General features: G+C 39.6%; 2 non-coding genes across 2 annotated transcripts; both read left to right on the top strand.

Moving 5' to 3' along the window:
* The first annotated feature begins 1,470 nt into the window (after window positions 1-1,470).
* TRNAV-AAC (transfer RNA valine (anticodon AAC)) lies at window positions 1,471-1,543 on the top strand. Its single transcript has one exon. It is a non-coding gene; the product is annotated as a tRNA-Val (tRNA).
* Window positions 1,544-16,188: 14,645 nt separating this feature from the next.
* TRNAV-AAC (transfer RNA valine (anticodon AAC)) lies at window positions 16,189-16,261 on the top strand. Its single transcript has one exon. It is a non-coding gene; the product is annotated as a tRNA-Val (tRNA).
* The last annotated feature ends 504 nt before the right edge of the window (window positions 16,262-16,765 follow it).

Raw genomic sequence — 16,765 nt, 5'->3', positions numbered from 1 at the left:
CTGTAGTGTAGTGGTTATCACATTCCCCTAACACACGAAAGGTCCCCAGTACGAAACCGGGCAGAAACAAGCATTAGATCTCCGTTTATATAGGACATGTGAGATGTAAAATTGATATAACATCTTGTAAATAGTTGTATCAACAGGAACTTTTAATGTCATTGCAACACCATCTACCTATCCACCTTCATATATGATTTAACAATCATTTTCATACGCCTCCTGTATATCTTAGCAATAGCTCCTGTCGGGCACCTAACCTCTCTATGTCTTTCAGGAACAAGTCAAAGGGATGATGTCAATGAGGTTTCAGGGAGACATAGAAAGGGGATGCGACCATTGCATCCCAGCTTCTTTATTGAATGGTGTGCGGAAGCCATTTATCTGCTAGGAACCACTCATCATTGTTCTTGGTCATGACACAGGGATCTGTGACTTGCCGTAACTCCCTGCCTAAAATTGAACAAGATATTACCGTTACATCCTGTAGCGGGAAGGGGTTAATTTTATTAGTTAACCATAGAGCAGCAGCAAAACATAACTATGAATAACAAAACATCTTCTTATAAATTAGTTAATAGTGAAGATAGAATTGAAGAACATTGTTCAACGTTATGTGCATACAGTGAAGCGGCCTCGTTAGCACAGTAGGTAGCACGTCAGTCTCATAATCAACACTTCCTCACCACTGTCTTTCTATGTTGTCTAACCAGCCATATTGCTATGAGACCACTTAGAGGTTGCACTGACAGCCAAAGGCTCCAATGAGTGGGCAAGAACTGATTCATATGGCTATTTCCCTCCTAGTCACTCAATGGGAGTGCTGTGTTCAAAATGTGTAAGTGTCTGTGCACTTCCGCATATAGTGATGGGAGATAGCTAGTTGACTGTAGTGTCAACTATGGGTGTTCAATTGAGATCAGATCTTCCTTAACACCAATACATCAACAGTAAATTTGATCTTGTAACTATACTAGGTCTACAATGGAATAATAAAAGAGTAAAACTTAAATGAAACAAAAAACAAATGAAAAGATCAAAAAATTATGAAAACGAAATACGACAATATTCCCTGTCCTTCTCCCCAGCGTGAGGAAACCACTTTAATCACTGTGAGACACATACAAAAATGTCTGAATGTCACACAGAATGAACAGCACCCCATAATTTAGGAAATTATACCAGAATTCAATCATACTACACCTATGTGGTATAATGAGACACAAGGTGGGAATGGACCATCTCTGGATTCTGATTTTACTAAGTGACCAACCATCCAAGATGGACCCCTAATGAAGTACTAAGAAATAGGGACCCTGGATACCTCGATGTGTGTAGGATAACACCCTCAGACAGTCAGTGTAAATAATCAAATCCTTTTATCAATTTGAGTCCAGATACAGATCATTAAATGTCAGTAAGGATCCCTCTCTATTACAGTGGCAGAGATCAACAAAGCTCACAGCTGGTGTTTCTGTAGTGTAGTGGTTATCACATTCGCCTAACACGTGAAAGGTCCCCGGTTCGAAACCGGGCAGAAACAAGCGTTTGATCTCCTTTTATATAGGACATGTGAGATGTAAAATTGATATAACATCTTGTAAATAGTTGTATCAACAGGAACTTTTAATGTCATTGCTACACCATCGACCTATCCACCTTCATATATGATTTAACAATCATTTCCATACGCCTCCTGTATATCTTAGCAATAGCTCCTGTCGGGCACCTAACCTCTCTATGTATTTCAGGAACAAGTCACAGGGATGATGTCAATGAGGTTTCAGGGAGACATAGAAAGGGGATGCGACCATTGCATCCCAGCTTCTTTATTGAATGGTGTGCGGAAGTCATAAATCTGCCAGGAACCACTCATCATTGTTCTTGGTCATGACACAGGGATCTGTGATTTGCCGTAATACCCTTCCTAAAATTGAACAAGACATTACCGTTACATCCTGTAGCGGGAAGGGGTTAATTTTATTAGTTAACCATAGAGCAGCAGCAAAACATAACTATGAATTACAAAACATCTTCTTATAAATTAGTTAATAGTGAAGATAGAATTAAAGAACATTGTTCAACGTTATGTGCATACAGTGAAGCGGCCTCGTTAGCACAGTAGGTAGCACATCAGTCTCATAATCAACACTTCCTCACCGCTGTCTTTCTATGTTGTCAAACCAGCCATATTGCTATGAGACCACTTAGAGGTTAAACTGACAGCCAAAGGCTCCAATGAGTGGGAAAGAACTGATTCATATGGCTATTTCCCTCCTAGTCACTCAATGGGAGTGCTGTGTTCAAAATGTGTAAGTGTCTGTGCACTTCCGCATATAGTGATGGGAGATAGCTAGTTGACTGTAGTGTCAACTATGGGTGTTCAGGTTTAGATCAGATCTTCCTTAACACCAATACATCAATAGTAAATTTGATCTTGTAACTACACTAGGTCTACAACGGAATAATAAAAGAGTAAAACTTAAATGAAACAAAAAACAAATGAAAAGATCAAAAAATTATGAAAACGAAATACGACAATATTCCCTGTCCTTCTCCCCAGCATGAGGAAACCACTTTAATCACTGTGAGACACATAAAAAAATGTCTGAATGTCACACAGAATGAATAGCACCCCATAATTTAGGAAATTATACCAGAATTCAATCATACTACACCTATGTGGTATAATTAGACACAAGGTGGGAAAGGACTATCTCTGGATTCTGATTTTACTAAGTGACCAACCATCCAAGATGGACCCCTAATGAAGTACTAGGAAATGGGGACCCTGGATACCTCAATGTGTGTAGGATAACACCCTCAGACAGTCCGTGTAAATAATCTACTCCTTTTATCAATTTGAGTCCAGATACAGATCAATAATGTCAGTAAGGATCCCTCTCTATTACAGTGGCAGAGGTCAACAAAACTTGCAGCTGGTGTTTCTGTAGTGTAGTGGTTATCACATTCGCCTAACACGCGAAAGGTCCCCAGTTCGGAACCGGGCAGAAACAAGCATTAGATCTCCTTTTATATAGGACATGTGAGATGTAATATTGATATAACATCTTGTAAATAGTTGTATCAACAGGAACTTTTAATGTCATTGCAACACCATCTACCTATCCACCTTCATATATGATTTAACAATCATTTCCATACGCCTCCTGTATATCTTAGCAATAGCTCCTGTCGGGCACCTAACCTCTCTATGTCTTTCAGGAACAAGTCACAGGGATGATGTCAATGAGGTTTCAGGGAGACATAGAAAGGGGATGCGACCATTGCATCCCAGCTTCTTTATTGAATGGTGTGCGGAAGCCATTTATCTGCCAGGAACCACTCATCATTGTTCTTGGTCATGACACAGGGATCTGTGACTTGCTGTAACTCCCTGCATAAAATTGAACAAGACATTACCGTTACATCCTGTAGCGGGAAGGGGTTAATTTTATTAGTTAACCATAGAGCAGCAGCAAAACATAACTATGAATTACAAAACATCTTCTTATAAATTAGTTAATAGTGAAGATAGAATTGAAGAACATTGTTCAACGTTATGTGCATACAGTGAAGCGGCCTCGTTAGCACAGTAGGTAGCGCGTCAGTCTCATAATCAACACTTCCTCACCACTGTCTTTCTATGTTGTCAAACCAGCCATATTGCTATGAGACGACTTAGAGGTTGCACTGACAGCCAAAGGCTCCAATGAGTGGGTAAGAACTGATTCATATGGCTATTTCCCTCCTAGTCACTCAATGGGAGTGCTGTGTTCAAAATGTGTAAGTGTCTGTGCACTTCCGCATATAGTGATGGGAGATAGCTAGTTGACTGTAGTGTCAACTATGGGTGTTCAGGTTGAGATCAGATCTTCCTTAACACCAATACATCAATAGTAAATTTGATCTTGTAACTATACTAGGTCTACAACAGAATAATAAAAGAGTAAAACTTAAATGAAACAAAAAACAAATGAAAAGATCAAAAAATTATGAAAACGAAATACGACAATATTCCCTGTCCTTCTTCCCAGCGTGAGGAAACCACTTTAATCACTGTGAGACACATAGAAAAATGTCTGAATGTCACACAGAATGAACGGCACCCCATAATTTAGGAAATTTTACCAGAATTCAATCATACTTCACCTATGTGGTATAATGAGCCACAAGGTGGGAAAGGACTATCTCTGGATTCTGATTTTACTAAGTGACCAACCATCCAAGATGGACCCCTAATGAAGTACTAGGAAATGGGGACCCTGGATACCTCGATGTGTGTAGGATAACACCCTCAGACAGTCAGTGTAAATAATCAAATCCTTTTATCAATTTGAGTTCCAGATACAGATCATTAAATGTCAGTAAGGATTCCTCTCTATTACAGTGGCAGAGGTCAACAAAGCTCACAGCTGGTGTTTCTGTAGTGTAGTGGTTATCACATTCGCCTAACACACGAAAGGTCCCCAGTGCGAAACCGGGCAGAAACAAGCATTAGATCTAATTTTATATAGGACATGTGAGATGTAAAATTGATATAACATCTTGTAAATAGTTGTATCAACAGGAACTTTTAATGTCATTGCAACACCATCTACCTATCCACCTTCATATATGATTTAACAATCATTTCCATACGCCTCCTGTATATCTTAGCAATAGCTCCTGTCGGGCACCTAACCTCTCTATGTCTTTCAGGAACAAGTCACAGGGATGATGTCAATGAGGTTTCAGGGAGACATAGAAAGGGGATGCGACCATTGCATCCCAGCTTCTTTATTGAATGGTGTGCGGAAGCCATTTATCTGCCAGGAACCACTCATCATTGTTCTTGGTCATGACACAGGGATCTGTGACTTGCTGTAACTCCCTGCCTAAAATTGAACAAGACATTACCGTTACATCCTGTAGCGGGAAGGGGTTAATTTTATTAGTTAACCATAGAGCAGCAGCAAAACATTACTATGAATTACAAAACATCTTCTTATAAATTAGTTAATAGTGAAGATAGAATTGAAGAACATTGTTCAACGTTATGTGCATACAGTGAAGCGGCCTCGTTAGCACAGTAGGGAGCGCGTCAGTCTCATAATCAACACTTCCTCACCACTGTCTTTCTATGTTGTCAAACCAGCCATATTGCTATGAGACGACTTAGAGGTTGCGCTGACAGCCAAAGGCTCCAATGAGTGGGCAAGAACTGATTCATATGGCTATTTCCCTCCTAATCACTCAATGGGAGTGCTGTGTTCAAAATGTGTAAGTGTCTGTGCACTTCCGCATAAAGTGATGGGAGATAGCTAGTTGACTGTAGTGTCAACTATGGGTGTTCAGGTTGAGATCAGATCTTCCTTAACACCAATACATCAATAGTAAATTTGATCTTGTAACTATACTAGGTCTACAATGGAATAATAAAAGAGTAAAACTTAAATGAAAAGATCAAAAAATTATGAAAACGAAATACAACAATATTCCCTGTCCTTCTCCTAAGCGTGAGGAAACCACTTTAATCACTGTGAGACACATACAAAAATGGCTGAATGTCACACAGAATGAACAGCACCCCATAATTTAGGAAATTATACCAGAATTCAATCATACTACACCTATGTGGTATAATGAGACACAAGGTGGGAAAGGACTATCTCTGGATTCTGATTTTACTAAGTGACCAACCATCCAAGATGGACCCCTAATGAAGTACTAGGAAATGGGGACCCTGGATACCTCGATGTGTGTAGGATAACAGCCTCAGACAGTCAGTGTAAATAATCAAATCCTTTTATCAATTTGAGTCCAGATACAGATCATTAAATGTCAGTAAGGATCCCTCTCTATTACAGTGGCAGAGGTCAACAAAGCTCACAGCTGGTGTTTCTGTAGTGTAGTGGTTATCACATTCGCCTAACACGCAAAAGGTCCCCAGTTCGAAACCAGGCAGTAACAAGTGTTAGATCTCATTTTATATAGGACATGTGAGATGTAAAATTGATATAACATCTTGTAAATAGTTGTATCAACAGGAAATTTTAATGTCATTGCAACACCATCTACCTATCCACCTTCATATATGATTTAACAATCATTTCCATACGCCTCCTGTATATCTTAGCAATAGCTCCTGTCGGGCACCTAACCTCTCTATGTCTTTCAGGAACAAGTCACAGGGATGATGTCAATGAGGTTTCAGGGAGACATAGAAAGGGGATGCGACCATTGCATCCCAGCTTCTTTATTGAATGGTGTGCGGAAGCCATTTATCTGCCAGGAACCACTCATCATTGTTCTTGGTCATGACACAGGGATCTGTGACTTGCCGTAACTCCCTGCCTAAAATTGAACAAGACATTACCGTTACATCCTGTAGCGGGAAGGGGTTAATTTTATTAGTTAACCATAGAGCAGCAGCAAAACATAACTATGAATTACAAAACATCTTCTTATAAATTAGTTAATAGTGAAGATAGAATTAAAGAACATTGTTCAACGTTATGTGCATACAGTGAAGCGGCCTCGTTAGCACAGTAGGTAGCACATCAGTCTCATAATCAACACTTCCTCACCGCTGTCTTTCTATGTTGTCAAACCAGCCATATTGCTATGAGACCACTTAGAGGTTACACTGACAGCCAAAGGCTCCAATGAGTGGGAAAGAACTGATTCATATGGCTATTTCCTTCCTAGTCACTCAATGGGAGTGCTGTGTTCAAAATGTGTAAGTGTCTGTGCACTTCAGCATATAGTGATGGGAGATAGCTAGTTGACTGTAGTGTCAACTATGGGTGTTCAGGTTTAGATCAGATCTTCCTTAACACCAATACATCAATAGTAAATTTGATCTTGTAACTATACTAGGTCTACAACGGAATAATAAAAGAGTAAAACTTAAATGAAACAAAAAACAAATGAAAAGATCAAAAAATTATGAAAACGAAATACGACAATATTCCCTGTCCTTCTCCCCAGCATGAGGAAACCACTTTAATCACTGTGAGACACATAAAAAAATGTCTGAATGTCACACAGAATGAACAGCACCCCATAATTTAGGAAATTATACCAGAATTCAATCATACTACACCTATGTGGTATAATTAGACACAAGGTGGGAAAGGACTATCTCTGGATTCTGATTTTACTAAGTGACCAACCATCCAAGATGGACCCCTAATGAAGTACTAGGAAATGGGGACCCTGGATACCTCAATGTGTGTAGGATAACACCCTCAGACAGTCCGTGTAAATAATCTACTCCTTTTATCAATTTGAGTCCAGATACAGATCAATAATGTCAGTAAGGATCCCTCTCTATTACAGTGGCAGAGGTCAACAAAACTTGCAGCTGGTGTTTCTGTAGTGTAGTGGTTATCACATTCGCCTAACACGCGAAAGGTCCCCAGTTTGGAACCGGGCAGAAACAAGCATTAGATCTCCTTTTATATAGGACATGTGAGATGTAATATTGATATAACATCTTGTAAATAGTTGTATCAACAGGAACTTTTAATGTCATTGCAACACCATCTACCTATCCACCTTCATATATGATTTAACAATCATTTCCATACGCCTCCTGTATATCTTAGCAATAGCTCCTGTCGGGCACCTAACCTCTCTATGTCTTTCAGGAACAAGTCACAGGGATGATGTCAATGAGGTTTCAGGGAGACATAGAAAGGGGATGCGACCATTGCATCCCAGCTTCTTTATTGAATGGTGTGCGGAAGCCATTTATCTGCCAGGAACCACTCATCATTGTTCTTGGTCATGACACAGGGATCTGTGACTTGCTGTAACTCCCTGCCTAAAATTGAACAAGACATTACCGTTACATCCTGTAGCGGGAAGGGGTTAATTTTATTAGTTAACCATAGAGCAGCAGCAAAACATAACTATGAATTACAAAACATCTTCTTATAAATTAGTTAATAGTGAAGATAGAATTGAAGAACATTGTTCAACGTTATGTGCATACAGTGAAGCGGCCTCGTTAGCACAGTAGGTAGCGCGTCAGTCTCATAATCAACACTTCCTCACCACTGTCTTTCTATGTTGTCAAACCAGCCATATTGCTATGAGACGACTTAGAGGTTGCACTGACAGCCAAAGGCTCCAATGAGTGGGTAAGAACTGATTCATATGGCTATTTCCCTCCTAGTCACTCAATGGGAGTGCTGTGTTCAAAATGTGTAAGTGTCTGTGCACTTCCGCATATAGTGATGGGAGATAGCTAGTTGACTGTAGTGTCAACTATGGGTGTTCAGGTTGAGATCAGATCTTCCTTAACACCAATACATCAATAGTAAATTTGATCTTGTAACTATACTAGGTCTACAACAGAATAATAAAAGAGTAAAACTTAAATGAAACAAAAAACAAATGAAAAGATCAAAAAATTATGAAAACGAAATACGACAATATTCCCTGTCCTTCTTCCCAGCGTGAGGAAACCACTTTAATCACTGTGAGACACATAGAAAAATGTCTGAATGTCACACAGAATGAACGGCACCCCATAATTTAGGAAATTTTACCAGAATTCAATCATACTACACCTATGTGGTATAATGAGCCACAAGGTGGGAAAGGACTATCTCTGGATTCTGATTTTACTAAGTGACCAACCATCCAAGATGGACCCCTAATGAAGTACTAGGAAATGGGGACCCTGGATACCTCGATGTGTGTAGGATAACACCCTCAGACAGTCAGTGTAAATAATCAAATCCTTTTATCAATTTGAGTTCCAGATACAGATCATTAAATGTCAATAAGGATTCCTCTCTATTACAGTGGCAGAGGTCAACAAAGCTCACAGCTGGTGTTTCTGTAGTGTAGTGGTTATCACATTCGCCTAACACACGAAAGGTCCCCAGTACGAAACCGGGCAGAAACAAGCATTAGATCTAATTTTATATAGGACATGTGAGATGTAAAATTGATATAACATCTTGTAAATAGTTGTATCAACAGGAACTTTTAATGTCATTGCAACACCATCTACCTATCCACCTTCATATATGATTTAACAATCATTTCCATACGCCTCCTGTATATCTTAGCAATAGCTCCTGTCGGGCACCTAACCTCTCTATGTCTTTCAGGAACAAGTCACAGGGATGATGTCAATGAGGTTTCAGGGAGACATAGAAAGGGGATGCGACCATTGCATCCCAGCTTCTTTATTGAATGGTGTGCGGAAGCCATTTATCTGCCAGGAACCACTCATCATTGTTCTTGGTCATGACACAGGGATCTGTGACTTGCTGTAACTCCCTGCCTAAAATTGAACAAGACATTACCGTTACATCCTGTAGCGGGAAGGGGTTAATTTTATTAGTTAACCATAGAGCAGCAGCAAAACATTACTATGAATTACAAAACATCTTCTTATAAATTAGTTAATAGTGAAGATAGAATTGAAGAACATTGTTCAACGTTATGTGCATACAGTGAAGCGGCCTCGTTAGCACAGTAGGTAGCGCGTCAGTCTCATAATCAACACTTCCTCACCACTGTCTTTCTATGTTGTCAAACCAGCCATATTGCTATGAGACGACTTAGAGGTTGCGCTGACAGCCAAAGGCTCCAATGAGTGGGCAAGAACTGATTCATATGGCTATTTCCCTCCTAATCACTCAATGGGAGTGCTGTGTTCAAAATGTGTAAGTGTCTGTGCACTTCCGCATAAAGTGATGGGAGATAGCTAGTTGACTGTAGTGTCAACTATGGGTGTTCAGGTTGAGATCAGATCTTCCTTAACACCAATACATCAATAGTAAATTTGATCTTGTAACTATACTAGGTCTACAATGGAATAATAAAAGAGTAAAACTTAAATGAAAAGATCAAAAAATTATGAAAACGAAATACAACAATATTCCCTGTCCTTCTCCTAAGCGTGAGGAAACCACTTTAATCACTGTGAGACACATACAAAAATGGCTGAATGTCACACAGAATGAACAGCACCCCATAATTTAGGAAATTATACCAGAATTCAATCATACTACACCTATGTGGTATAATGAGACACAAGGTGGGAAAGGACTATCTCTGGATTCTGATTTTACTAAGTGACCAACCATCCAAGATGGACCCCTAATGAAGTACTAGGAAATGGGGACCCTGGATACCTCGATGTGTGTAGGATAACAGCCTCAGACAGTCAGTGTAAATAATCAAATCCTTTTATCAATTTGAGTCCAGATACAGATCATTAAATGTCAGTAAGGATCCCTCTCTATTACAGTGGCAGAGGTCAACAAAGCTCACAGCTGGTGTTTCTGTAGTGTAGTGGTTATCACATTCGCCTAACACGCAAAAGGTCCCCAGTTCGAAACCAGGCAGTAACAAGTGTTAGATCTCATTTTATATAGGACATGTGAGATGTAAAATTGATATAACATCTTGTAAATAGTTGTATCAACAGGAACTTTTAATGTCATTGCAACACCATCTACCTATCCACCTTCATATATGATTTAACAATCATTTCCATACGCCTCCTGTATATCTTAGCAATAGCTCCTGTCGGGCACCTAACCTCTCTATGTCTTTCAGGAACAAGTCAAAGGGATGATGTCAATGAGGTTTCAGGGAGACATAGAAAGGGGATGCGACCATTGCATCCCAGCTTCTTTATTGAATGGTGTGCGGCAGCCATTTATTTGCCAGGAACCACTCATCATTGTTCTTGGTCATGACACAGGGATCTGTGACTTGCCGTAACTCCCTGCCTAAAATTCAACAAGACATTACCGTTACATCCTGTAGTGGGAAGGGGTTAAATTTATTAGTTAACCATAGAGCAGCAGCAAAACATAACTATGAATTACAAAACATCTTCTTATAAATTAGTTAATAGTGAAGATAGAATTGAAGAACATTGTTCAATGTTATGTGCATACAGTGAAGCGGCCTCGTTAGCACAGTAGGTAGCACGTCAGTCTCATAATCAACACTTCCTCACCACTGTCTTTCTATGTTGTCAAGCCAGCCATATTGCTATGAGACCACTTAGAGGTTGCACTGACAGCCAAAGGCTCCAATGAGTGGGCAAGAACTGATTCATATGGCTATTTCCCTCCTAGTCACTCAATGGGAGTGCTATGTTAAAAATGTGTAAGTGTCTGTGCACTTCCGCATATAGTGATGGGAGATAGCTAGTTGACTGTAGTGTCAACTATGGGTGTTCAGGTTGAGATCAGATCTTCCTTAACACCAAAACATCAATAGTAAATTTGATCTTGTAACTATACTAGGTCTACAACAGAATAATAAAAGAGTAAAACTTAAATGAAACAAAAAACAAATGAAAAGATCAAAAAATTATGAAAAAGAAATACGACAATATTCCCTGTCCTTCTTCCCAGCGTGAGGAAACCACTTTAATCACTGTGAGACACATACAAAAATGTCTGAATGTCACACAGAATGAACGGCACCCCATAATTTAGGAAATTTTACCAGAATTCAATCATACTACACCTATGTGGTATAATGAGACACAAGGTGGGAAAGGACTATCTCTGGATTCTGATTTTACTAAGTGACCAACCATCCAAGATGGACCCCTAATGAAGTACTAGGAAATGGGGACCCTGGATACCTCGATGTGTGTAGGATAACACCCTCAGACAGTCAGTGTAAATAATCAAATCCTTTTATCAATTTGAGTCCAGACACAGATCATTAAATGTCAGAAAGGATTCCTCTCTATTACAGTGGCAGAGGTCAACAAAGCTCACAGCTGGTGTTTCTGTAGTGTAGTGGTTATCACATTCCCCTAACACACGAAAGGTCCCCAGTACGAAACCGGGCAGAAACAAGCATTAGATCTCCGTTTATATAGGACATGTGAGATGTAAAATTGATATAACATCTTGTAAATAGTTGTATCAACAGGAACTTTTAATGTCATTGCAACACCATCTACCTATCCACCTTCATATATGATTTAACAATCATTTTCATACGCCTCCTGTATATCTTAGCAATAGCTCCTGTCGGGCACCTAACCTCTCTATGTCTTTCAGGAACAAGTCAAAGGGATGATGTCAATGAGGTTTCAGGGAGACATAGAAAGGGGATGCGACCATTGCATCCCAGCTTCTTTATTGAATGGTGTGCGGAAGCCATTTATCTGCTAGGAACCACTCATCATTGTTCTTGGTCATGACACAGGGATCTGTGACTTGCCGTAACTCCCTGCCTAAAATTGAACAAGATATTACCGTTACATCCTGTAGCGGGAAGGGGTTAATTTTATTAGTTAACCATAGAGCAGCAGCAAAACATAACTATGAATAACAAAACATCTTCTTATAAATTAGTTAATAGTGAAGATAGAATTGAAGAACATTGTTCAACGTTATGTGCATACAGTGAAGCGGCCTCGTTAGCACAGTAGGTAGCACGTCAGTCTCATAATCAACACTTCCTCACCACTGTCTTTCTATGTTGTCTAACCAGCCATATTGCTATGAGACCACTTAGAGGTTGCACTGACAGCCAAAGGCTCCAATGAGTGGGCAAGAACTGATTCATATGGCTATTTCCCTCCTAGTCACTCAATGGGAGTGCTGTGTTCAAAATGTGTAAGTGTCTGTGCACTTCCGCATATAGTGATGGGAGATAGCTAGTTGACTGTAGTGTCAACTATGGGTGTTCAGGTTTAGATCAGATCTTCCTTAACACCAATACATCAATAGTAAATTTGATCTTGTAACTATACTAGGTCTACAACGGAATAATAAAAGAGTAAAACTTAAATGAAACAAAAAACAAATGAAAAGATCAAAAAATTATGAAAACGAAATACGACAATATTCCCTGTCCTTCTCCCCAGCATGAGGAAACCACTTTAATCACTGTGAGACACATAAAAAAATGTCTGAATGTCACACAGAATGAACAGCACCCCATAATTTAGGAAATTATACCAGAATTCAATCATACTACACCTATGTGGTATAATTAGACACAAGGTGGGAAAGGACTATCTCTGGATTCTGATTTTACTAAGTGACCAACCATCCAAGATGGACCCCTAATGAAGTACTAGGAAATGGGGACCCTGGATACCTCAATGTGTGTAGGATAACACCCTCAGACAGTCCGTGTAAATAATCTACTCCTTTTATCAATTTGAGTCCAGATACAGATCAATAATGTCAGTAAGGATCCCTCTCTATTACAGTGGCAGAGGTCAACAAAACTTGCAGCTGGTGTTTCTGTAGTGTAGTGGTTATCACATTCGCCTAACACGCGAAAGGTCCCCAGTTCGGAACCGGGCAGAAACAAGCATTAGATCTCCTTTTATATAGGACATGTGAGATGTAATATTGATATAACATCTTGTAAATAGTTGTATCAACAGGAACTTTTAATGTCATTGCAACACCATCTACCTATCCACCTTCATATATGATTTAACAATCATTTCCATACGCCTCCTGTATATCTTAGCAATAGCTCCTGTCGGGCACCTAACCTCTCTATGTCTTTCAGGAACAAGTCACAGGGATGATGTCAATGAGGTTTCAGGGAGACATAGAAAGGGGATGCGACCATTGCATCCCAGCTTCTTTATTGAATGGTGTGCGGAAGCCATTTATCTGCCAGGAACCACTCATCATTGTTCTTGGTCATGACACAGGGATCTGTGACTTGCTGTAACTCCCTGCCTAAAATTGAACAAGACATTACCGTTACATCCTGTAGCGGGAAGGGGTTAATTTTATTAGTTAACCATAGAGCAGCAGCAAAACATAACTATGAATTACAAAACATCTTCTTATAAATTAGTTAATAGTGAAGATAGAATTGAAGAACATTGTTCAACGTTATGTGCATACAGTGAAGCGGCCTCGTTAGCACAGTAGGTAGCGCGTCAGTCTCATAATCAACACTTCCTCACCACTGTCTTTCTATGTTGTCAAACCAGCCATATTGCTATGAGACGACTTAGAGGTTGCACTGACAGCCAAAGGCTCCAATGAGTGGGTAAGAACTGATTCATATGGCTATTTCCCTCCTAGTCACTCAATGGGAGTGCTGTGTTCAAAATGTGTAAGTGTCTGTGCACTTCCGCATATAGTGATGGGAGATAGCTAGTTGACTGTAGTGTCAACTATGGGTGTTCAGGTTGAGATCAGATTTTCCTTAACACCAATACATCAATAGTAAATTTGATCTTGTAACTATACTAGGTCTACAACAGAATAATAAAAGAGTAAAACTTAAATGAAACAAAAAACAAATGAAAAGATCAAAAAATTATGAAAACGAAATACGACAATATTCCCTGTCCTTCTTCCCAGCGTGAGGAAACCACTTTAATCACTGTGAGACACATAGAAAAATGTCTGAATGTCACACAGAATGAACGGCACCCCATAATTTAGGAAATTTTACCAGAATTCAATCATACTACACCTATGTGGTATAATGAGCCACAAGGTGGGAAAGGACTATCTCTGGATTCTGATTTTACTAAGTGACCAACCATCCAAGATGGACCCCTAATGAAGTACTAGGAAATGGGGACCCTGGATACCTCGATGTGTGTAGGATAACACCCTCAGACAGTCAGTGTAAATAATCAAATCCTTTTATCAATTTGAGTTCCAGATACAGATCATTAAATGTCAGTAAGGATTCCTCTCTATTACAGTGGCAGAGGTCAACAAAGCTCACAGCTGGTGTTTCTGTAGTGTAGTGGTTATCACATTCGCCTAACACACGAAAGGTCCCCAGTACGAAACCGGGCAGAAAGAAGCATTAGATCTAATTTTATATAGGACATGTGAGATGTAAAATTGATATAACATCTTGTAAATAGTTGTATCAACAGGAACTTTTAATGTCATTGCAACACCATCTACCTATCCACCTTCATATATGATTTAACAATCATTTCCATACGCCTCCTGTATATCTTAGCAATAGCTCCTGTCGGGCACCTAACCTCTCTATGTCTTTCAGGAACAAGTCACAGGGATGATGTCAATGAGGTTTCAGGGAGACATAGAAAGGGGATGCGACCATTGCATCCCAGCTTCTTTATTGAATGGTGTGCGGAAGCCATTTATCTGCCAGGAACCACTCATCATTGTTCTTGGTCATGACACAGGGATCTGTGACTTGCTGTAACTCCCTGCCTAAAATTGAACAAGACATTACCGTTACATCCTGTAGCGGGAAGGGGTTAATTTTATTAGTTAACCATAGAGCAGCAGCAAAACATTACTATGAATTACAAAACATCTTCTTATAAATTAGTTAATAGTGAAGATAGAATTGAAGAACATTGTTCAACGTTATGTGCATACAGTGAAGCGGCCTCGTTAGCACAGTAGGTAGCGCGTCAGTCTCATAATCAACACTTCCTCACCACTGTCTTTCTATGTTGTCAAACCAGCCATATTGCTATGAGGCGACTTAGAGGTTGCACTGACAGCCAAAGGCTCCAATGAGTGGGTAAGAACTGATTCATATGGCTATTTCCCTCCTAGTCACTCAATGGGAGTGCTGTGTTCAAAATGTGTAAGTGTCTGTGCACTTCCGCATATAGTGATGGGAGATAGCTAGTTGACTGTAGTGTCAACTATGGGTGTTCAGGTTGAGATCAGATCTTCCTTAACACCAATACATCAATAGTAAATTTGATCTTGTAACTATACTAGGTCTACAACAGAATAATAAAAGAGTAAAACTTAAATGAAACAAAAAACAAATGAAAAGATCAAAAAATTATGAAAACGAAATACGACAATATTCCCTGTCCTTCTTCCCAGCGTGAGGAAACCACTTTAATCACTGTGAGACACATAGAAAAATGTCTGAATGTCACACAGAATGAACAGCACCCCATAATTTAGGAAATTTTACCAGAATTCAATCATACTACACCTATGTGGTATAATGAGCCACAAGGTGGGAAAGGACTATCTCTGGATTCTGATTTTACTAAATGACCAACCATCCAAGATGGACCCCTAATGAAGTACTAGGAAATGGGGACCCTGGATACCTCGATGTGTGTAGGATAACACCCTCAGACAGTCCGTGTAAATAATCAACTCCTTTTATCAATTTGAGTCCAGATACAGATCATTAAATGTCAGTAAGGATCCCTCTCTATTACAGTGGCAGAGGTCAACAAAGCTCACAGCTGGTGTTTCTGTAGTGTAGTGGTTATCACATTCACCTAACACGCGAAAGGTCCCTGGTTCGAAACTGGGCAGAAACAAGCATTAGATCTCCTTTTATATAGGACATGTGAGATCTAAAATTGATATAACATCTTGTAAATAGTTGTATCAACAGGAACTTTTAATGTCATTGCAACACCATCTACCTATCCACCTTCATATATGATTTAACAATCATTTCCATACGCCTCCTGTATATCTTAGCAATAGCTCCTGTCGGGCACCTAACCTCTCTATGTCTTTCAGTAACAAGTCACAGGGATGATGTCAATGAGGTTTCAGGGAGACATAGAAAGGGGATGGGACCATTGCATCCCAGCTTCTTTATTGAATGGTGTGTGGAAGCCATTTATCTGCCAGGAACCACTCATCATTGTTCTTGGTCATGACACAGGGATCTGTGACTTGCCGTAACTCCCTGCCTAAAATCGAACAAGACATTACCGTTACATCCTGTAGCGGGAAGGGGTTAATTTTATTAGTTAACCATAGAGCAGCAGCAAAACATAACTATGAATTACAAAACATCTTCTTATAAATTA

The sequence above is a fragment of the Mixophyes fleayi genome (genome assembly GCF_038048845.1).
Source record: "Mixophyes fleayi isolate aMixFle1 chromosome 4 unlocalized genomic scaffold, aMixFle1.hap1 SUPER_4_unloc_3, whole genome shotgun sequence".
In the NCBI taxonomy this organism is placed as follows: Eukaryota; Metazoa; Chordata; class Amphibia; order Anura; family Limnodynastidae; genus Mixophyes; species Mixophyes fleayi.
This window is presented reverse-complemented; position numbering and strand designations above follow the sequence as displayed.